We start from the raw sequence: 22257 nt of genomic DNA on the forward strand, positions 1-22257 counted from the left end.
ACGGTGTCTGGTTTTGCTGCCAACGCGTCAGCAGCGCTGGAGGGGCGTGCTTCTCCAGACTTGGCCCCTGCGGTCGGCCTCGTTTTGCTCTATCAGCCAGTATTTATAAGACCCTTTCCCTGGAAATGATCTTGCATTTTAACAAATAAATTTAAGTGACTTTACATCACTATTCTGTCTGGAAAGCAGTATCACTTAATACAAATAGTAGGTTCCCGTCAAAATGACACGATGACAACAGAGCTGCGCGCTCATCTGCACCTGGGTTCAGGCGCCCTCACGAGGCTCCAGCCACCCCACCCTTCTGGGTGCCCCCTCTCCGGCATCCCATCTAACCCATCAGTAATCCTGCTGGCTTCCCCTTGCAAACAGATCCGGAATCTGCCTGGTTCTCCCACCTCCACCACTGCCACGCATGCCCAAACCCCCAGGGCGCCTCCCCACGGCCTCCTGCCCAGAAGCCACGCACAGAAGGACAGCGTATGATCCACTTCCATGACACATCGGCAGCGGGCAAATTCACACAGACGGAAAGTAGACTTAAGGTTACTGGTTGCTGGAGCTATCGCTTACTGGTTGCAGAATTTTTATTTGGGGAGATGAAAAGGATTTGGAACCAGGTAGCAGTGAGAGTTGCACAGCACTGTGTGTCATTCATGCCACTGAATCGTACACTGAAAAATGTCAAATTTTGTGACATATATTTTGCCACAATTTGAAAACATCAATAATGTCATATACCCAAACCCACTGAATTGTACGCTTCGAAGGGGTGAATTGAATGGTGTGTGCATTATGTCATGATAGAGCTGTTAAACACGAAACAACGTGGCAGAAGTGACATGGTGCCAGTCCAGACACGGCCCCTGACTGCCTTCATGGAACAAGGGACTACCTGGGAGACATTTGAGCCGTGAGAAACCCAAGTCACCAGGAGAGGTCCCGGAGGGGAGACCCACATGGAGAGAGAGGTCAGGAGTACTGTGGTGCCAGGCCGGGGGGTGAAGAAGCCATGTTGGACGTCCAGCCCAGTCCAGCCTTTGGATGATGCCAGCCCCAGCTGTACCTGGCCCAGCACTGCACGAAAGACCCTAAGCCAGGAGCACTCAACTGAGGCCAGCCAACCCACAGAAGTCGGGGAGATAATGATCAATCATTGCCTGAAGCCGCTAAGTTTTAGAGGCTCACACTGTGGGAGCCACCCAGTAGAGGGAGAGCCCTCGGGGGGCTGCCTGCCGCAGGAATGAAGATACACAAGCTCGGCATAAAATATTGGCTCTTCTGGTCACTGCCTTTAGCTCTGGCAGGTCACTGAAAGTCAGCTTCCTTACAACAAAGGGCTTACCTGCTTTATCAGCTGGTTCTAAGGACAGATGATACAGCCAGGGATGTGTCCCACTTTGTCCACCTCTCTGGCCAACCCTGCTGGCCTGCCTGATCCCCCCAGCTCCCCTCTCTCAGCAAGCTCTGATGGGGCTGGGCTTTAGGGGCCAAAGCTACTGCTGGGCTGAGGGGGACAAAGCTACTGCTGGGCTGAGGGGGACAAAGCTACTGCTGGGCTGAGGGGGACAAAGCTACTGCTGGAGGAGAGCTGGGAGCTCAGCTGCTCTGTCCTCCCTCTGGCAGCAGCAATACTTGGGCACACGGAGCTGGAGGCCTACTGCCTTTGGAGGGGGCACGGTCCTGCTGACACCTTGACTTTGGAGTTCTGGCCTCCAGCACCATGAGAGAGTCAATTCCTGCTGTTTAAAGCCACCTTGTCTGTCGTACTTTGTTGTATCAACCCTGGGAAATGTGTGCATTATCCCAACGAACGTTTCTACCAGTCACATGAGAAAGGCCCTGTTCTCATCACCTCCAATCTACAAACTGTTGTGTCCCCCACTTTAACATGTACACATGCAGGAAGGAGCCCAAGCTCCTACACATACCACTGAGGCCTGGGTCTGAACCCAGGCACTGACTCTACCCCTCGTGGCCTGATGTCACTCCGGACAATTCCAGGACATCCTCTCTTTCTGTCTCCACCCGAATCCAAGCTACTTCTCCCGCAAGCAGCCTCCTCAATGGTCTCCCTGCTTCTACTGGGCCCCCCGCCATCCACTTTCCAGGGGGCAGCTGGAGGGACTGAGCTCCAAGTCGCCCAAAACTGCACCACGCACCTGCAATACCCCTGACCCTGCCCAGAATGCGTGCCCCCCACCTCTGAATGGCCAGCACCTTCTTCAGCTATCACCTCCCTCAGAGAGGCCTTCCTTGACTCCCATGACCACACGTCACCGGATGTGATTTTTGTTGTGGCCTATCACTGTTTTCTCGTTTCTTCATTGACGTGGCTGTCTTCTTGCATTAGAATGCAAGCTCCTGGCCTCTCTGGCTCACCTCTATTTCCTAGTGAGCGCGCAATATAAATTATGTGAATGTTGCTAAGTCTTTGGGATGTGGACACATCTGTGGATGGGAGCAGCAGGATGACTTAAGGGAAACTTAAGATCAACAAATGATCAATCTGGGCAGCTACCCTCTGGGGAAGTAGGCGGTCTTGGGTTTGCTCAGACGGGCCTGTCCAACGTGGGTGCACATTGGCTGCTGGGAACCTGGCTGCTGGGAACACTTCCCCATCTCTTCCTCAACGGTCCCATCAGCCGGTCCGCATCTGCAGACAAGGGCTGGTCCTGACTCCAGGAACACAGTCAGATTGCCGATTCACAAAATTAAGGAGGGCAACCTTTTCCCCTGGGGTTCTACTTGCAAGGTCACACCAGCCCTCTGTGTGTCCAGAGCTGTGCTGAGTCCTGGACAGAGTGGAATGAGCAATAGGACCCCGAACGACAGAGGTAATGGGCACTGGGGGTATGGGCATGAGCTGGGCCCTGAGACGCAGGTTCAAGTCCAGTCGTGCCTGTACTATGGTTGCAGATCTGGATAAGTTCCAAAAGGGAAATAGCCAGAATGTGCAGACTTTGGGTTGATAACTAAGAAAGCTTCTTGCATGGAAATGGGTTCCACTCCAGAGGCTGGACAACCCTTCTAGGATGCAGGAGAGGGGCTTCAAGCAACCGGGAAGGGGCTTGGTTAGACTGGATCAGCTCAGTGGTCCCTCCTGGCCCCAGGTTCTGAGACTCTGTGCCTGTGTGACTGCCTACTCTCCTGGGGCCACTGCTGTGCTCTGAGAAATAGCAGGTAATTGATGTCCAGGGGCAAACTGCTCCACTTGGTTATCACCGATAGCTGCTTGTGCCTGTGCTTACCGTGAGTGCTATTCATTCGAGAGTTAGCAGCGCTCCGTTGCAGGCAAGACCCGTTCCCATTTTGCAGATAGGGAAACTGAGGCTCAGAGTAGTTAAGGCAAAACTCACCCCCACCCTTGCAGCAAGTAAGTGGCAGCTGGGGTTTGAACCCATGTCTTTCTGGCCGCCTCACTTTTCTGCAGAGTCACGAGCACGGTGCTATGGGGTGATTCCACAGAGACAGAAAAGCGCCATCTCTACTGTCCTTTGACTCCTGAAGGAAATGAAAACTCCAGCAAGGCACCGGCCTCTTATCGCAGCCAATGCGAACCAGCCATCTGCTTCCCATTTGGTCTTTTAGCAAAAACCTCTGAGGAGCGCCCCCCCCCCCAATGCCAGCTCAAGTGGGGAGATGTCTTGTACACTCAGCAACTTTCTCCTGAAACCACGTGGCACCAACATGCCACTCTTATTTCCAAAGGACGTCCCTTAGCAAAGCTCGAGGAGCCTGGGAACAAAGAGCTCTGGTCACAAGGACTGATGTCGGTGGCCCCATTACCAGTGGCTCAGGCTCAATGCCTGGGATCCCTGGCCGAGCGGTGTGGGCAAAGCCTGGCCTGCCAGGCCTTGTGTCCCTGTGAAATATATCAGAAATGGGGAGGTGGTCGGGGAAGCACAGCATGTGGGTAAAGAAGGGAGCGCAGGGCTATGTCCCCAGACTGGAGCTCGGGTGTTAGAATGTGGTGGCCTGTCACATTTTCCTTCTCCTTCTCTGCCTGGGAGCTCCTGCCTGGATGTGGTGCATGGCCAGATTTCTAAGTCACTCCAGGGGTGGCTCAGCCTTCGGAGGGCACCTGTCACAGTCAATTCCAAGGGGCCATTCCACCCAAACACGAGCTCCTCTTTTAGCGAAGTGGTGGCAGCGACTGTGAAACTCAAATTTAAAACTCTAAAAACCGGATAATCAGAACTTGTCCAACCCTCCTTTTAATGAAGGGGAAAAAAAACAAGGCTCGGAAAAGACAAGCAATTTGTCTGATGCCTCATCGCAGGTTCTAGATGGCAAGGAACAGGGCTCCATTTCTAGAGGGTCTGTGTGCCTTGACAACCAAAATCTCACAACAAATTCTGGGAGGCGGGTTCTGTCATTACACCCATTCTCCAGATGAAGAAACTGAGGCTCAGAGTCACGTCACTTCCCAACACCCACTGAGTCACCCCCGGTCCTTGGGCCTAAAACTGCATCAGTGTGCGGGCATGGGTGCCTGGGACGAAGCACAGTGAGTAAAGCAAATAGATTCAATTTAAAGAAATGATGGCGAGGATAATGCTGGTTTCCACTGAGCAATTACTCTGTGTGTCAGGCACTCTTCTGAGCATCTCCATGTATTACCTCATTTAATCCCCACCACGACTATCACAGTGGATACGATGGTTACCTCCATCTTACAGTGAGGCGCAGAGAGGTTAACGGACAAGCTCGAGGTTTTACTGCTGAACTGGGGATTGGACCCTGAGGACAAGGACTTAGGTGGTGCTTGGGGAGCACACAAGCTGTCTGCAGGGATTTACTAGACATCACCTTAAATGCTCGCATGGCCCAGTGGTCACATCACCTCTGTCTCTCCTGGCGTGGATTTTGGGGGATGGCCACACCACGCCTGCAGAGTGCAGTCTCTTCACCCCTTCTCCTCAAGCTCCAGATAAGCTCAGGGGATCGGCCAACCAGGTGGCTGGACCTCAGGTAACCAGGCACCCGCAGGGTGGCCCAGCCTCACTATCCATAGCCTCCACCTCTGAAGACCCTGGGCCCAACCCCCGAGCCACCCTGAGATGGGGTTACCTTCCAGTTTTAGCTGGCACCCTTGTGAGGACAGAAATCGTTGTTTAGAAACGTATGAGGTGGGGCACCTGGGTGGCTCAGTCAGTTAAGAGTCTGCCTTCAGTTCAGGCGATGTTCTTGGGGCCCTGGGATCGAGACCTGCATGGGGCTCCCTGCTCAGCGGGAGCTGGAGAAAGATGAAAGAGAGTGGTAAGCCTCTGTGAGAAGGAGGGCCCGGACAATGACCTTCTCAAACAGAGGCGGGCACCCTGGCCTGGGGCAGCCAGAGGACCTTCCTCCACAAATGACCGGGGACCTGCCCCCAAGCAACAAGAGCTGCCTCTCTGGGCCAGACTGTCCTTGAACTCTTTATCACTGAAGACGGGAATTTCAAAATGTTCATGAGAACAGGACGTACCTCGGGGGTTAAATAATAATACCTGTAAAGCGCTTGGAACAGAGCTAGTCAAAAGGTTTCGAGTGCCCTTTTGTTCCCTGTGAAAAGCAGAGCCGTGCACTGCCCCCGCATCGCCTCCATAGAGAGCCCTGACAGCCAGGGTGGCGAGCTTCATGTGCGGACGTCCCTGAGCCCTGCAGCGGGCTCTGCTCATTCACGCTGGGGACAGGATGCAGAGGGGGTCCCTGCAGCCCCCCCAGCTGAGCCTTGGCAGGACTTTCCCAGCAACCCCAGCGCCTGGAAGGGGAACATGCCTCATTTCATAACCATCTCTAGGTTAAAGATTACCAGTCCCGGAACACTCGGTTACCATCTCCTACCTCCTATGACATACCTTTGGCTACTTCAAAGGTCTGAACCAAGTGAATCTCTAACTGTACTGGGGAAAGTGTTTATCCAGTCGCGCAAGGCAGTGGAATCCCTACAGGAAGGGCAAGGAGAGGCTTGAACACTTGTTCCTTCCCTGGAGAGAAACGTGCAGACAGCGCCCTAGGACGGACACAGTGACCTCTGGCACACTGCGCTGAGCAGCATGGCCTCATTATTCCTCGTTCCTAGAAGAAGGGCAAGAATGTGGTATGGCAGGTGCTCAGGGCTTTAGGCCCCTGTCGGGATTTCTCTCCACTTCCCCCATTCACCCAGGGGCGAATTTGCTATTAGAAGCGGCCTGGAATGCAGGACCCGGAATGGTGAGTTTTAAAGTCGAAGCCAAGCTCAACACGATGGGTTCAGCTGCCCCCTCCTTACTGATGTTATCTAAAGCATTCTACTGACTCCAACGCAGGGCTCCCATCCTAGTGGCAGAACCCCCAGAAACTCCGTGAGAACCAATCACCAGGGACAAGGAGTCACAGAGACATGTGCTCCCCAATGCAAACGGCCTCTAGAAACGCTAGAAAGGGTACAGAAAAGGTGTGCTGTTAGGCAGGGGCTCCACCTCAGCATTCATGGATTTTGTGGGCCAGGTCCTTCCGTGTTGTGTGTGTGTGGGCTGCCTGGTGCCCCACAGGATGGGTAGCGTCGGCCCTGGCTTCGGCTCACTGGGTGCCGATGTTGTCGCCTCCCCCCGCCCCCCACAAGCTGTGACACCCCAAGGTGTCTCCAGGCCTTGACAAAGGTCCTCTAAACATGGGAGGAGGGGCAGGGCACAGTTGCCCCAGAGGAAATCTCTTCCTCTTAAGAAACAATGGCAGGTTATCCCCTCCAAGGGGACCCACAGAACTATTCTGGCAAAGCTGTTCAAACTCCAGCTCCTGCGCTTGGTTTCTGGGGGGCAGGGGCAAGTTTGGTTAAATGGGTCTGAAATCACGTCATGGTTGTGAGGGGTTCCCGAGAGGGTGCTGGCAGCAAGCACATGGACCGCCAAGCACAGCCTAGAGGCTGAGGACATGCAGCGTGCGCTGACACAGGGAGCAGGGTCCGGCAGAGGTAGGGACGTGCAGAATTCTGTATCCTGCTTGGTTTTTACCCCCTGACCTATCCCACCATAGAGGGGAAAGCCGATCCTTATTTCCAGACCGTACCATCTCTCTGGGCTCTGAAACCTCCCTGGAGCTCCTGACTGTTTTGTCCTCTAGCCAACAAATTCCTGCCTTGAAAACTCCCCAGGAACACAACAGATGCCTGGATTCATGAAAACAATATCAATCTCGTTGGCCGCGTCTGGATCTCCAGTCCCAAAACAGGGATGGACCCGTTTTAATGAGATTTTGAGTGCTGGTGTATATAGATCTCCTCCCCACCTCCCGATTCTGTAAAAACCCAGCAGACATACATCCTGATTAAAATCTTCTCAATACTCTACTTAGAAAGAACCCAAACCTCACGCTGGCTACCAGATTAAAACAGCGGTGCTAAGAGCAGGATTGGGGGTCTTAGGCCAGGATACTCCTCTGTGCAGCTCACGGCACGGACCTGGGACATTTCAGAATCCTGACTCAGAACAGGGCTGTAACGATACAGGTGAAGCTCTTCATCAGTCTGACCCACTCCTTATTTTGAAAGGAAAACAGAAGTACCACTCAAGCTTAGAAATTAAATTTGTCGAGAGCTGGAAACTATCCTATTTGTACCTTGGAAGCTGTGTGGTCTTAGGCAAGTGACTTAGGCTCTCTGAGCTTCCGTTTTCTCATCCGTGGAGTGAGGACAGCAGCGCCTCCCCAGGGATGACGATGAAGAGTAAGAGGAACAGTTCCACCCCACGGCACGGCATCTGGCCCCAGGCCCATCCCAGCAGGGCCCAGCAGGCAAGATGTGGTTGCCAGGCTGGGGGCAGAAGGCTGTGCCGGGCAGGCCTGTGCGGGGGAGCTGTCCCTTCCACGGCTGGAAAAACCCAAGCGCTTGGTGCCAGGTGCTGCGGGATGAGGCTAAATGAACAGAGGCGTCACTCCGAGGTTGCTGCACGTTTTTTTCCTGCAAAGAAGCAACCCTAGGTGTGCTGAAAGGACTCTTGGTTCTTAATCTGGAAGATTCAAGGGGACTCTTGTTATTTGCTCAGGATAATTGTTAATGATGGTACGAAAACCAGCCCTTGAACACAGTTCAAAGGCCTGGAGGTCTGGTCCCGCTCACTGTTCTAATTTCCACATATACAACCTTCCCCTCCCTCTACGTTCTCCCATTTGGATCTGGTGTCTGTCTCACATGGGCTTCTTCCTCAGAGCCTTTGCAGATACTGTTCCCACAACCCCAAATGCTTTTCCCTTGCTTCTGATTCCTTAATTCCTATACAACTCATGACACACCTCTTCAAGGAAGCCTTGCCTGACTTCTCCCCTCCAGATCAAATCCCCTCTTCACACACTCTTAGAGCCACAGGCCTCCCCCTTTTGTGGCACTGCCACATTGTCATGGCATCTCTGTTTCTATGGTTATTTGGTTTATGTCTGGCTGCTCACAAGACCACAAACTCTTTGAGCTGTGTTTATACTTAAAATCATATCCCCAACATTACACTGTCTGGGACCACATTGGGTCCTCAATACATTTTCATTAAATTGTTAGAAGTGTTGACTGGTGAGTCTCTTCAGAGGGCAATCTGGCACATTCCATCATACTCTAAGGCTACCGTGGTTAGGACGACATGGCATGGGGGCAAAGACAAACACCAATGCAACAGAACAGAGAACAGAAGAACAGACCTACGACAAAGTGGCGGTAATACTGGGTCAATTAGATTATCTCTACGCAAAGAAACACTTCTCGTGACCCTCCCCACCACAGTACATAAAAATCAACCCCCAGCAGTAGGAGACATAGATCTGAAAGGTAGAACGTGGAAGCTTTTAGGAAATAAGAGGGGGCACTGTGGATGACCTTGGGTTACTGAAATAGGACACAAAAAGCATTAACTGTAAAAGAAAAGATTAATAATGTGAGCCATACAAAAATTAAAAATTCCAATCACCGAAAGTCACCACTGAAAATGAGGATCACACCACAGGGTAGAAGCTATTTGCAAAACATACAACTGCCAAAAGGATCATTATCAAGCATGTCAAAGACTCTTACAAAGCAGTTAAGAGAAAAACCAGACCATTCAAAAGAAACATGGACAAGAGATCTGAACAGGCACTTCATAAAAGAGCAAATCCAAATGACCAAGAAACACATAGAAGGGATGGTCAACTTCAGTAAGTAGGGAAATTTCAAAAACCACTAGACACCCACCAGAATGGCTCAAATTACAAAATACAATAGCAAGTCAAGGTACTGGAGCTGGATGGGATATGGAGCAACTGGAAGTCTCATACAATGGCTGGTGGAGTCTGAAACAGGCAGCCACTTTGTGCTCATGGCAGCACGATGTGTTACAGCCTTACGGGACTGCATTGTGTTTCTTCCTTCATACATCAAAGCCCCAACCCTCAGTTGGAGATGGGGCCTTTGGGAGAGAGGAAGGTGTAGATGAGGTGGTGAAGGTGGAGCTCTCATGGTGGGATAAGTGTCCTCATAAGAATTAGAGACACCGGAGCACTGTCTCTGCCATGTGGGGACACAGCGAGAAGGCAACCAGCGCAAGCCAGGATGAGAGCCCTTGCCAGAACTTAACCATGCTGGCACCCTGATCTCAGACCTTCAGCTTCCTGAACTATGTATTTTGTTATGACTCCTGGGCAGACGAAGACAGACCTCAAACTGCAAACAACGCAAATGTCCCTCAGCAGTGGGGCAGATAAAGAAATGACGGTCCGCGCACATGCTGGACTACCGTCCATGATGAAAATGAACAGACGAAGCTACAGGGCACAGCAGGGATAAATCTCAGATGTCAGGGCATGCAGAAGATGCTAGACACAATGGAAAAAAGCAGGCAGAATGAATCTGTCAGGAAGAACGCATCCTTAGGTAGCAAAAGAACCAGAGCGAGGATGGGCTCTGGGAGAGACCAGAAGGGCTTCTGTGGGGCTGGGATCACGGCTAAGAAGGGCATGGGGAGCTGGCTGTTTCCAGCTCCCCGTGGGCGGTCTACTCGCTGACTTGATTGCGCCTATAGGACCGCTAGCTCCGTGAAAGAAGACTGAGCTGTTCTTTTTTGTTTTGTGTATGTTTCCATATGCATGCTATATTTAATAAGAAAAAGGTTCCAGAAAGGATTTGGGGGAAAAAAATTCCCTACACACATAGCTTTTGATGTAGCAATTCCACTTCTAGGAATTTAACCTCTGGAAGTATTTGCACATGCGTGAATGACTATGTGCATCGCTGTCCGTTGCTGCCTCCTCTGGGACGGCAAGATACGGGGGGCAATCGGGAGCCATCGCCAGGGGCTGGTGCAATATGTGCCCGATAGCACAGAATGCTCTAGAGCCATGAAAAGGGTAAGAAGAGCCCCCTGCAATATATTAAGGATAAAAAACAAAGTGTGAGGGGTGCCTAGGTGGCTCAGTCAGTCAAGCCTCCAACTCTTGATTTCAGCTCAGGTTGTGATCTCAGAGTCCTGGGATGGAGCCCTGCGTTGGGCTCTGGCTCAGCGGGGAGTGTGCTTAAGATTCTCTCTCTCCCTCTGCCCCTCCTCCCCTAAAAAAAAACAAAACAAAAAGAACAAAGTGCAAAACAGTGACCCCTTTTAAAATATTGGAGTTGCCTCTAGGGAAAGGAAGAGGCCCAAGAGATGTGCATAAAGGAGGGAAATTTACTTTTCTTTGTAAACTGAGTTGTACTGTTTGGGTATTTTACCAGCATACTCTGCCTATTCAGAACACAAATGACCACTTAAAAACAGAGTAAGTACAGACAGACTGGGTGGATAAAAGCATGGGAAGGAAAAGAGCAGGATTATGACTCTCTGGCCCCTGGAGGTCACACATTTGAAGATGGGTTTTGGAGGCAGGCAGGTCTCGGATCAAGTCCAGTTTCTGCTCTTCCTACCTCTGACCTTAAGCCAAGGGGTTTAAAACTTTCTGATGTTGCCTTCATCCCCAAAGAGGAACTTCCCATCCGGGTACCGAGAGCATTAAATGAGATCATCCAAAAGAGCCTGGTGTCTGGCAGGTAGAAAGCATCCAACCACGTTCGCCCTGAACATCCTACCCGGTAGCCACCACTATCATGTTCCAAGACATGGTATTCTTGTTGCCATTTTACAGATCAGGAAACTGAGGTCCAGAAGTCACCATCTCCAGGGCCTTCAGTGAGTTGGCAACACAGTGGCTTTCCAAGTCATGTGACCTTTCCCTTGACCCCTCACAGGGAAAGGAGCATCGAAGAAACAGAACCCCAACCCACACTCATGGCACGCCCTTGAGGTGGGGAGCACACGGCCGAACGGGATCGATGACTATAAATAATCGGAGTTGTCTGTGGGATGTGGCCACTGAAGGAAGCACTCTGGACTTTCTTCTGCCTACTGCCGGTCTTATTCAGCAATTCTGGCTTTTTAATTCTGTTTTCTCATTTGCTGCAGCAGCTGGTCAAGGGCTAAAACGTTATTACTCCTGTTGACTGATTAGGAAACGGAGGTCAGACGGAGCGGGGGGTGGGGACGATGCATGCAGCGGCATCTGTGTGGCTCAGGGTTAGGTCTGGGGCCTCGGGATCTGTACACCTGGGTTTCTCTGTGGACATGCTGCTATTACTCTGAAAGCGGGGGCGAGTCTGCCATCCTCTCTGGGCCTGCACTCCCACCTCTGCAATCTGACCAGTCTTTCCTCCAGGGACGTGAGCAAATATGCGTAAACCCCTTAGGACAGCCCTCGCCACAGCCCTAGCACCCACTGAATCCTGGGCAAATATGAGCAACCACCACTTATGGGTCACTGTCACTCGGGTGGGCAGAATCCAGGGTCTCCTGAAGGTTTCCTCTTTTCCCTGTACGTTATGGTTACTCTGACAGCCTAGCTCTGAATCCCTCCTGCACCCTGTCCCCAAGGCAGAATGTCTATGTCCTTGTATGTGCTGCTCTTGTGTGAGCTCTGCTTTCGGCCCCTGGGAGGACTGTGCACTCAGGGCTGGGGCAGGATGCCAGGCTCGCAAACCCACATGCAGGCAGTAATTTGCACAAGTGCTCCTTGCCTTGGTGTGCTCATTTCCAGCCTGTCCCCAGAAGGGCGCTCAGCCTGCAAAGCCAGCAGAGAGCTATTTACAGCTCTGGGCAAGGAGAGGGGAGGCAGGCTCTGTTCCCACACAGGAACAGCCCTCCCGAGGTGGCTTGCTCTTTTGGCTGCTTGTAAAAGGCTGTTTGGCCAACCCCGTCCACAGAGCAGTTTTGAGGTCCTAAAAGCTTTTGCTGAAAGGCCAGTGATCTGCCCCAAGGGTTGTCTGGTTTCCTCAGGGAACTCGTGCTCAAAGGCAGATGGGAGAAGGTGTCCCTAGGCTTCCCCCAGTAGAGCTACCAATGGGTTCTAGAGATCTAGACGGAGGAGGGGATACAGTAGAACTGTCAAAACCATGGACAGCTCTAGCCACTCTACCACCACTCTACATCAGAGACTGACAAACTATGGTGGAGGGTGGGGGTGGGGGAAGACATCCGGTCCACCAGCCCATTTATGTAAATACAGCTTTATTAGAATATAGACTTGCCCATTCAGTGCATCGTCTCTGGCTGCTGTCGTGGTACAGGTGAGTAATTGTGATTGTTAACCATACGGCCCCCAAAGTCTCAAGTATTTACTATCTGCCCCTTTACAGAAGAAATTTGCCAAGCCTTACTCTAGGTGATGTCCCTGTCATCTCATCTTCTATGAGCCTCTCTGATCCACCTATAGTTGGAGTCTGCTCTCCACCCAGCATCCAGAAGGATCTTTCTCCAGTGCCAATCAAATCAGGTCACCTCCTTGCTTAAAACCCTTCCATGGTTCCCTATTGGTCTCTGCGTCAAGTCTACGCATTATCATGGGTCACCTGGATATACATATGGCCCTCCTGCAGCTCTCCCTTTCCTCATTCATACACCCTGAGCTCCACCGAAGGCCTCTACCATCCTCTCAACATTGGTTTTATAGGGTAAAAAATTGTGTCTCAATAGAATATTATGCATTATCTGTATACAGTACAAACTTTCGGGTTATCTGATTCTAGCCCTGTTCATTACTTTTGAGCTATTTTTTTCCGATCCTTTGTAAGTTGTAGGAAACTGATAGACAAGCAAATTCTGTCTTGTCCAATCATTTTCCCCTTCCATTTGCAATTCATTTCAACATTCCTTCCCTTCATACACAATGATGCTTTAGTTGACTTTGCCTTTGAATTGGTTCTAACATCTGCCCAATCCCCTCATTGAGTGAGCTTAATACAATCTTAAACAAGTGTCTCTTTTTGTGGGGTTCATGATTTTACCCTTTTTTTAATCTGAAGATTTTTTCTTTTTTCTTTTTTGAAGATTTTATTTATTTACTTGACACAGAGAGAGAGAGAGAGCACAAGCAAGGAGAGCAACAGGCAAAGGGAGAGGGAGAAGCAGGCTCCCCACTAAGCAGAGAACCTGGTGTGGGGCTTGATCCCAGGACCCTGGGATCATGAACCGAGCTGAAGGCAGACAAGACGCTTAACCGAGTGAGCCACCTGGCGCCCCTGAAGATTTTAAGTTTTCCATGAAGTCTCTGAGCCTCCGTTCATGTTCTCCCTGTGAAGAACATCTTTCCTGCCTTTTCCTCCTGCACTTTCTTCCCCAGCATCCCCCGGGTTTCTCTGAGTTCCAACCTCTACGTACTCCCAGGCTACCCAGGACACATCTCGCTGAATGGCAGCTGTTCTGGTCTGTCTCCCCACAGCTAGCCTAGAAGATCCTCTGGTGAAGCAGCTGGGTTGCTATCTCTCCCTCGTCACGCAAACGCACACCCCTAGTACTCTACATGACACATGGATGCTGTGCAACAAGCGGACCCAGTAATGAATGAATGAACGTTGGGTGATGAGACTGCTCACCTAGACAGAAGCCACTAAGGGCGAGACCTCGTTCTCTTCGCTCAACACCCTACGCACAATGCAGTGTCGGCACCTGCTGAGTACCCGATAAATACTTGTGAGTAAATGACAGCATCCCACTCAACTTCAGGCTCTTGGCCTACTTTTTTTTTTTATAAGATTTTATTTGAGAGAGGGAGAGAGCGCACAAGCAGGGGGAGGGGCAGAGGGAGAAGCAGACTCCCCGCTGAGCAAGGAGCCCAATGCAGGGGCTCAATCCTAGAACCCCAAGATCAAGACCTGAGCTGAAGGCAGACACTTAACCAACTGAGCCAACCAGGCTCTTGGCCTACTTTTAAGTAATCTCCCATTTTTCCACTTCGGAAGAGCAAGCCCAGCAGCTTCCGAATGCCACCCTCCCACACCAGGCTGTCATGTGTCACCACCGCGGCACTTCAGCCCCTCTGGGTCCTGCGCCCCTTGAGGGAGTGGACGACAATCTCCGTTCTGCTTCATGGTCATCTTGTGACCTTGAGCAAGGCACTGCCCCTCTGGGCCTCTGTTTTTCCACGGGTCAAGGCCTCAGTTCAGACATTCCAAGAGATAAAATACAAAAGGCAAAGATAGAACGACCAGTAATGCCCAAGTGACGTTCCAACCCAGACACCATTTACACTGTAACAAATGCTGTCAATGTAACTCATTGGCAAAGTTAAGAGGGCCCTAGCTCTGAGTTGTGAGGGTGACAGAGATGTCCTAGGACAAGGTCTCCAAAGTTGAATGTGACCACGAATCCCACCTCCCACCGCCAACCTGGGATATTGTTAAAATATAGATTTGTATTCTTTTCTTTTTAAAGATTTATGCATTTTAGAGAGAGAGAGCAGGGAGAGAGGCAGAGGGAGAGAGTATCTCAAGCAGACTCCCCACTGAGTGCAGAGCCCGACTCAGAGCTTAATCCCATGACCCCAAGGTCACGACCTGAGCTGAAACCAAGAGTCAGTTGCCTAACAGACTGAACCACCCAGGCGCCCCCAATAGTCTGCATTTCTAATGAGTATCCAGATGCTGTGATGCTGCTGGGCACCGTACCACGTTTCCAGAAGTAAGATGCTAGGGCACAGTGGGTCCCAGCTTTGAAGAAATTCTCAATGTGGCCAATGAACAGATTTCCAGCATGCTGCCAATAGTCCAAGGCAATAAATATGAGCCCCTAAATGGGAGGTGTTGGTAGTTAAGCCTGTAGACCTCTGAGAAAGGACAGGTTGGCAAGGTGGGGGATTCTGGTGCAGGGTTCTCAAAGAACATGGAAACAAGGATGGGAGCATTCTGCCAGGCCAGTGACCACTGAATCACCAAGTTTGGTGGTGCGGTCCACCAGTCTGTGTGTTAACAAGCCCTCCAGGGCTTCTTATGCTCAAGCGTGAGAACCACCATGCTAGGGGAAGAGAAAGGGTAGAATATTCTAGTTTGAAGAACAGTGTTTTGTTTTCCCATAGTAGAATTTCAGGTGCATGTCTGGGCTTTATAAATTGCGTTCATCTACTCATCCATCCATTCACACACTCATCCATCAATTTATCTAACCAATGAAGTGGTTGTACCCATGCATCCATCCATCTATCCATCCGCCCATCCACTCACCCACCCACCATCCAACAAGTATGTCCTGAATGTCCACCATGAACCCTCTTAGGCACAAGACATTTGACCAGAATTGTAAATATACATATCTGTCTTAGCCTCTAAACTGGTGATTCTCTACCAGAAACAAGTTTGCCCCCATAGGACAGTGGGTGATGTCTGGAGACGTTTTTGGTTGTTCCAACGTGGGAGAAATACTGGCCTTTAGTGGGGTAGGGGCCAGGGATGATGCTAATCCTACCATGCACAGGACAGCCCCCCAAAGTTAATGGCGTTGAGGTTGAGAAACTTTGCTCTAGACTGGAGGCCCCTTGTGGGCAGTAACTGTGTTGTAGTCACCTTGCTATCCCAAGGTCACAAGACTGCCTGACCCACAGGAGCTGAGCCTATGTTTACATGCAAGAGGAAATGGCAACACAAACATACATTTGTGTATATAAAGAGCTCTTAAAACTCAACCATAAGGGGTGCCTGGGTGGCTCAGTCAGTTGAGTGTCCGACTCTTGATTTCGGCTCAGGTCACATCTTGGGGTTGTGGGATCGAGCTCACATAGGGCTCGGCGCTGAAGGCAGAGTCTACTTGGGATTCTCTCCTTCTCCCTCTGCCCCGACTTGTGCTCTCCCTCTCTCTAAATAAATAAATAGAATATTAAAAAAAAAACACCTCAACCAAAAAAAGTCAACCCAACTCAAAAATGAATAAGGGACTTAAACAGATGTTTCTCCAAAGAAAATATATAAAAGACCAACAAGCACACGAGAAGACGCTCGACATCACTAGTCACTAGGGAACTACAAAACAAAACCACAATGAGATGCCACTTCACACCTGCTGGAATGGCGGTAATAGTAATAATAACGATAATTGGAAAATAACAAGCATCGGTAAGGATGTGGAAAAATTGGAACCTTGGCATGCTGCTGGTGGGAATGTAAAATGGTGTCGTTTGGCAGTTCCTCAAAAGGTTAAACAAAGAATTACCATGTGACTGATCATGTGACCTTGTGGTTCACGCCTGGGCATATAGTCAAAAGAACGGAAACTAAAACTGTCTTTAAACCAAAACTTGTACATATGTGTTCATAGCAGCAGAGAAGACCAGGTGTTGGAACACAGTTTTGGTTAATCCTCTCATACCCTGCTCAGTAATGAGCAGGTCCTATTACTGCCCCTCTTCCCACTACTTTTCTTTTTGCTTTCCACCATTAACCCCTTGCCAAAGACGGGGAAATGAGATGCTGAGAGGTATAGTGGTCATGGCATGAGGCCATCATGCTGGTAGGAGCCCAATTCAGCTGTAGGCACCCTGCCCTAGAGCCCACTGGAATTCTTTTTTTTTTTTTTTAAAGATTTTCTTTATCAGGCTCCTCCGCTATGAGCCCGCTTCTTCCTCTCCCACTCTCCCCGCTTGTGTTCCCTCTCTCGCTGGCTGTCTCTCTCTCTGTCGAATAAATAAATAAAATAAAGATTTTCTTTATTTATTCGACAGAGAGAGAGACAGCCAGCGAGAGAGGGAACACAAGCGGGGAGAGTGGGAGAGGAAGAAGCAGGCTCCCAGCAGAGCAGGGAGCGCGATGTGGGGCTCGATCCCAGGACCCTGGGATCACGCCCTGAGCCGAAGGCAGACACCCAATGACTGAGCCACACAGGCACCCCAGAGCCCACTGGAATTCTTAAGGAGTTCCCTAAGGCCAGGGCAGAAGTTCAGCCCGGGATGGGGAAGCCTCAGGATTCCTCTCTCGTGGCTCCCAAACTCTCAGGAAGGGCAGAGGCCTGAGTTTCAGCCACTGGGACTGCTGGCATGAGCACTTCATGTCCCCAGAGAGAGGGACGGGTCCAGGCGGGAGGGTGTGGTCCTCAGACCTCGCCTGTGCCCGGCAAGCTGACACTGGGGACAGAGGCAGGCTCCTCCCGTGGGCTGGAGTCCCACGGTCGTACCTCTTGGCAAGTGACTCAGAGCTAAGTCTGTCAACCTCTGTGTGCCGTGCTTTGCTCATTTGTAATGCACGGGAAGCTGGCTGGAGGATTCCTCCTCCTCTTCTTCCCCCATGAACATATTCTTACATATACATAGGTCTCTTTCATGCCCCTTGCTTGCTTGACTAATCATCCTCATATGCATTCACATATATATTTTTTATATATAATGTGTATATTAATTCTGCAACTTTATTGTTTTTACTAAATGTCTTGGGGAACTTTCCAGGTGAGGAATGTACCTCTCCCTCATCTTTCTAAAAAGACTGCTCATTTCCCTGTGAACGCACTGTGATGGAGCCCCTCCCCGTGCTGGTGCTGCAAAGTTCTGCAGCAGACATGCCTGTGTTCGCAGAGCTGCATGCATGAGGGAGCACTGCTGCAGGAGAGTCCTAGGGGTGGGAGGGCAGTGTGAGCTCTGCAAGAGAGAGCTAGGTGACCTTCTGAAGGAGGCTCCAGAACCAGGTTATTTCTGAAACTGTTGCTGGCACGAAAGTTTCTTTGACCTCTAGCGGGGAAGGGGTAATGCCTTTAGGCAAGCCATTTAACCTCTGTGAGCCTTAGTTTGCTCATCTGTAAAATGGGAAGCCCAGATCAATGAACATGAAGGCACTCTGGAGGTGGCAAAGTCCTGTTTTATGTGAAGGATTGAGATCATTGTAAACGCTGAGAGGCTCAGCGGCTGGACACCACCCCCTCCATCATGCAGAAGGCAGAGCAAGGAGCCCGAGGAAGGAGAAGGATGCTGTGCTATGTGAAGCATCAAGGACGTGCAAGACATCTGGTTAGGCCAAAAGTTCTCAGTGGGAGGGGTGGGCGTCATTCTGCCCCCAGGGGGCATCTGCCAATGCTTAGAGACAGTTTAGTTGGCATAACTAGAGAGGCTTGTACTGGCATCTACTAGGGAGAGGGGCCAGAACGGAGCTCAACAGCCTCAGTGCACAAGACGGCCCCCAAGACAGAGAATTATTCCGCCCCCAATGTCAACACTGCCGAGGATAAGAAGGCCTGTTCTGCGGCTGTCTCTTATCTGATGCCTACCCCCCAACAAACCTCATTCAAAGATGAGGGAACTGAGCCTCAGAGAGGGAATGATCTGCCCAAGGCTCCCCGACCCGTCGACTCTTGGGCTCCATCTGACTTTATGGTCTGCGGTCCAACAAGCACAGGGTTTTATGACTTTGCACTTGAAATCACAACCACTGCTTCCACCCATTTGCTGTAGTAGCTATGCACTTTACTTTACGAGGATTAGCTCGTTTTACGTGGATCAGGTTAATAATCTCCTCGAGATCACACACCAAGTAGCAGATCTGGGCTCTAGACCCAGATAAGAGGGGTCCAGGGACCGATCTCTTGACCCCTCTGCACTTCAGTTCCCCTCATGCTCTGAACTTTTCACCTTGGCACCCTGGACTTGGCTCCCTGCTCTAAATTGGAGCATGACAACCAACACTTTAGCTGGAGGCAGGGGGAGCCCCCGCCTCAAGACGCTCCCGTCTGCAGGGATCTGGTCGCTGTTGCCCAGCTGGGTGGTTCTGGAATGCGGCGGCCAGTTTCAGCTCTGGCCCCATTCAGGAACAGAAGCCATGCTCTGAGCAGGGACAGGAGGGAAGGGGCCCGTCCAAAGTTCCTGGAACAAACCCAGCTATGCAACTGAGGCTCCTGCGGCGATCTCGGGGACCGGCACATTACAGCCCATCTCGTTCGCCATCCTGGGTCGATTTGGCTTTTGGCAAGTGTCAGTTTGGTGGTGAGCTCAGCAAAATCTCCCACGGGGTGAGCAGTTAAGTGCAGACCCTCAGGAGTGGATTCTACAAGGCGGCCTGTCTCGGGGGGTGCTGCGTTTCAGCTCTGCCCCTTCCTAGCTGCGTGACATTCTCAGAGCCTCTGCACCTCCTCTGACAAGTGGAGAGATTAGTCCAAGCAGTTCCAGCTGTAAATGTGAGGACTGGAGCTCCTGTCTCAGACGCCAGCACCCCACAATCCCTGGAGAGACTGTGACCAGCTTTGCCACCCACAGGCTGGATGACCTTGAGCAAGTGTCTTCCCCTCTTTGTGCCTATGTTTGCTCAACTGTCAAATGAAGGGGCAGGATCTTTAATCTAGAAGACCTCTAGAAGCCCTTTAATCTAGAAACCTAGAACTCCGGACTTACCTCTCCCCAGGGCTGACCTCTTCAGGCATCCAGGACACACATTCCTCCATACCCCATATCCCGGGTGCAGCTCTAAAGAGCAAGGCAAACCTCCCTGCCTTTCTCGTTCCTGTCCTTCACCCCTGCCTGCTGGGGAAGAGCTGTTCCCAGCCCCGCTCAAGTCACCAACATCCTGACCCTTAGCCCAGCAAAGCTAACACTGTCTCCAGCCCAACGGATGGTTCCTGCAACATCTACCTTCTTTGGCCAAGTGCCCAGGGAATTCCACCGAGCAGGGCCCACTGGAGCTGGGGGGTAAGGGGGCAGCCCCAGGGAGCAAGCTGGGCCCCCCCCCTGCATCTGACAGTCCCTTTGCCAGGGCAGAGGTTGGACTGCCTCTGGGGAGAATATCCTGAACACGAGCCCTTTGTGTGGGGGATGGGGGGGTCCTCTGGTGGTCCTGCTGCCTCAGAGGCCATCTCTGCTGTCAGAGTTCAGAGGGCAGTAAAAGGGTCCTTCCCTAGGCTCAGGATCCTGGCTTTGAGGGCTTCATTCTTATTAAACCTCCTCTGGTCTGATCTCTGGCCAGGGTGGGAGAGGAAAGGTGGGATGGAATTAGGTGGAACAGTAAGGTGTGGGAGTAGAATCGGGAAGGGTGGGATTTGGGAGAGGCGGGAGAGTGGGTGAAGGGTGTTAGTGAGAGGCTGTTGGCTTGAAAGGTTGGAGAGAGGTGGAGTGAGGTGGGTGACTTGGTTCAGATGGGTGGCCAGACCCTTGTCCTATCACTGAGTATGAAAGCCCCTGGCCTTACATCTGTTGGAGGAAGAGGGTACCTACCCCAAAATGCTCTAATGTGGTGGCGTCTGAGGCAGCCTTGTCTCTGTAAGGGGTAGAAAGGGGGTCTTGGGTGGGGTGGGGAGGGGAAGGGAATCATTCATATCTGAAGGCAAATCCCAGAGTCCAGTTGCTGAGGTGGGGTACGCAGGGAGGTCCCTATTGGGTTTGAGGGGGACATGCTGAGTCTCTGCCCTGAGATTTCCCTGTCTTAAGGAGGGGCTTATTTCCTAGGATATCTGGGAGATCTCATTTTCCTTGGAGGGAGGATGCTGTTATCTATGACCTACCTAAGACCCTCATCACTCTGAAGTGAGGGTGGGAGAAGAGATGCAAACTTAGTTTCTCAGGAAGGAGGAAGGTGCATCCGTCTCTGAAGAGATCCGGGGGGCCCTAGATACGTGCGGAGGTTGGACCACACTTTGGGAGGGTACATTCCATTTCAAGGGATAAATTAGGGAGGGGAATCCTATCTCTAGGGCCTGGGGCTAGGAGGAAGAGCCCATTTCTGATGGGAAAAAGAGGGCATTTTGCTCTCTAGGAGGTGAGAGACCCTCTCTTTTTGGGGGAGGGGACCCGCATCTCGAGAGGATGAGGGCCCCGATTCTGGGGGAAGACGCCCCGTTTTTTGCTCCCTGGGTGCATGGCCAAAGGACTCCATCTCGCGTGGACGGGCCCGCCCCCACGCGACCCGGCGCCGGGCCCTTACCTCCACGCCCGGGCTCCGGTCTGCGGACTCCGATCTGCCGGGCTCCGACTTGAGGTTCCTGCGCTCTGAGCTCCGGGTGCGTCCAGTCTCTGCCCCACTTCCCCCAGCGACTCGCGGGGTTTCCTGGCTCCGCCGAGCCGCGCCGGCCAATCAGCGCTGCCAGCCCCGGCCCTCGCTCGCGCCGCAGCCAATGAGTGCGCCCGCCACGGGCCACCGCCCCCGGGGGGGAGGGGGAAGGCAGGGCGGGGGCAGAGTCCGGCCTCCGGGGGCGGCGGAGCTGGGGGCCTGGAGGACGGACCGCGAGGGCCGGGAGCGAGGGTTGGGGCTATGGAGGAGGAGGCTGAGGACCCTCGTCAGGATGGAGGGGAACCTATCTGATGGGGGGTGGAGAGCGCGTCTCTAAAAGGGGGCGTCTCTATAGGTTGGTTTCACCAGACCTTAATTACCTCCTGTCCTTTTTCCTGGGTCCTGGGGGCTGCGGGCGAGTGTAGCTGCCCCACCTGCACCCGGCGCCCTGGCTCTGAAACCCTAGATGTGCAGTCGGAGTCCGTATGATGCCCTGCCTCTCTCCGCCCCCTGGGGCGGGCGTTCAGGGCCCTCTCGCTCAGCCCTCCCAGCTGCCATTCACTTAACACCTCCTGCCCCACCAGCTCCGCAAGAGAAATGGCTTGTGCACCCTAGAGGCAATGCAAAGAGCACTGGACATAGATCCGTCTGCATGATGTAGGACAGATCACTGCACCCACCCAACCCTCAGTTTCCTTAACAGCCAATGAAGACAATAGTGATAGTATCTCCTTCATGGGTGTAAATGAGGTTGTAGATGTGAAGATGATTTTATAAAAATTAAAATACAGTACAAAAGCTAGTTGATATTAAAGGGTGAATGACTCTTAGCCCAGTAGCTTTCTACAGGTATTTGAAAGGAGGATGTATTCATTCACTGGTAGAGTCAAAGACACAGAAACTGCCCATCAGAACAACATGTGATCACCAAGAGCTCATAATGAATGGAAATTCCAGACTCTAAAAGGCCACGAAAGAACACAGCTTGGTTTTCCCTATTCATCCTCATCAATCATGATTTCTTTAGTCTGCTG

General features: G+C 51.7%; 1 protein-coding gene across 1 annotated transcript in view; it reads right to left on the reverse strand.

The window, feature by feature from the left end:
- ABAT (4-aminobutyrate aminotransferase) overlaps nt 1-21688 on the reverse strand; it is an 80193-nt gene extending 58505 nt beyond the window's left edge. Inside the window, exon 1 of the mRNA XM_034669573.1 lies at nt 21158-21688. The gene's annotated coding sequence lies outside the window, so the exon portion shown is untranslated. The remainder of the gene's footprint in view (nt 1-21157) is intronic.
- Nucleotides 21689-22257: the final 569 nt, after the last annotated feature.

Source organism: Ailuropoda melanoleuca, chromosome 10 (genome assembly GCF_002007445.2).
Source record: "Ailuropoda melanoleuca isolate Jingjing chromosome 10, ASM200744v2, whole genome shotgun sequence".
Taxonomy (NCBI): domain Eukaryota; kingdom Metazoa; phylum Chordata; class Mammalia; order Carnivora; family Ursidae; genus Ailuropoda; species Ailuropoda melanoleuca.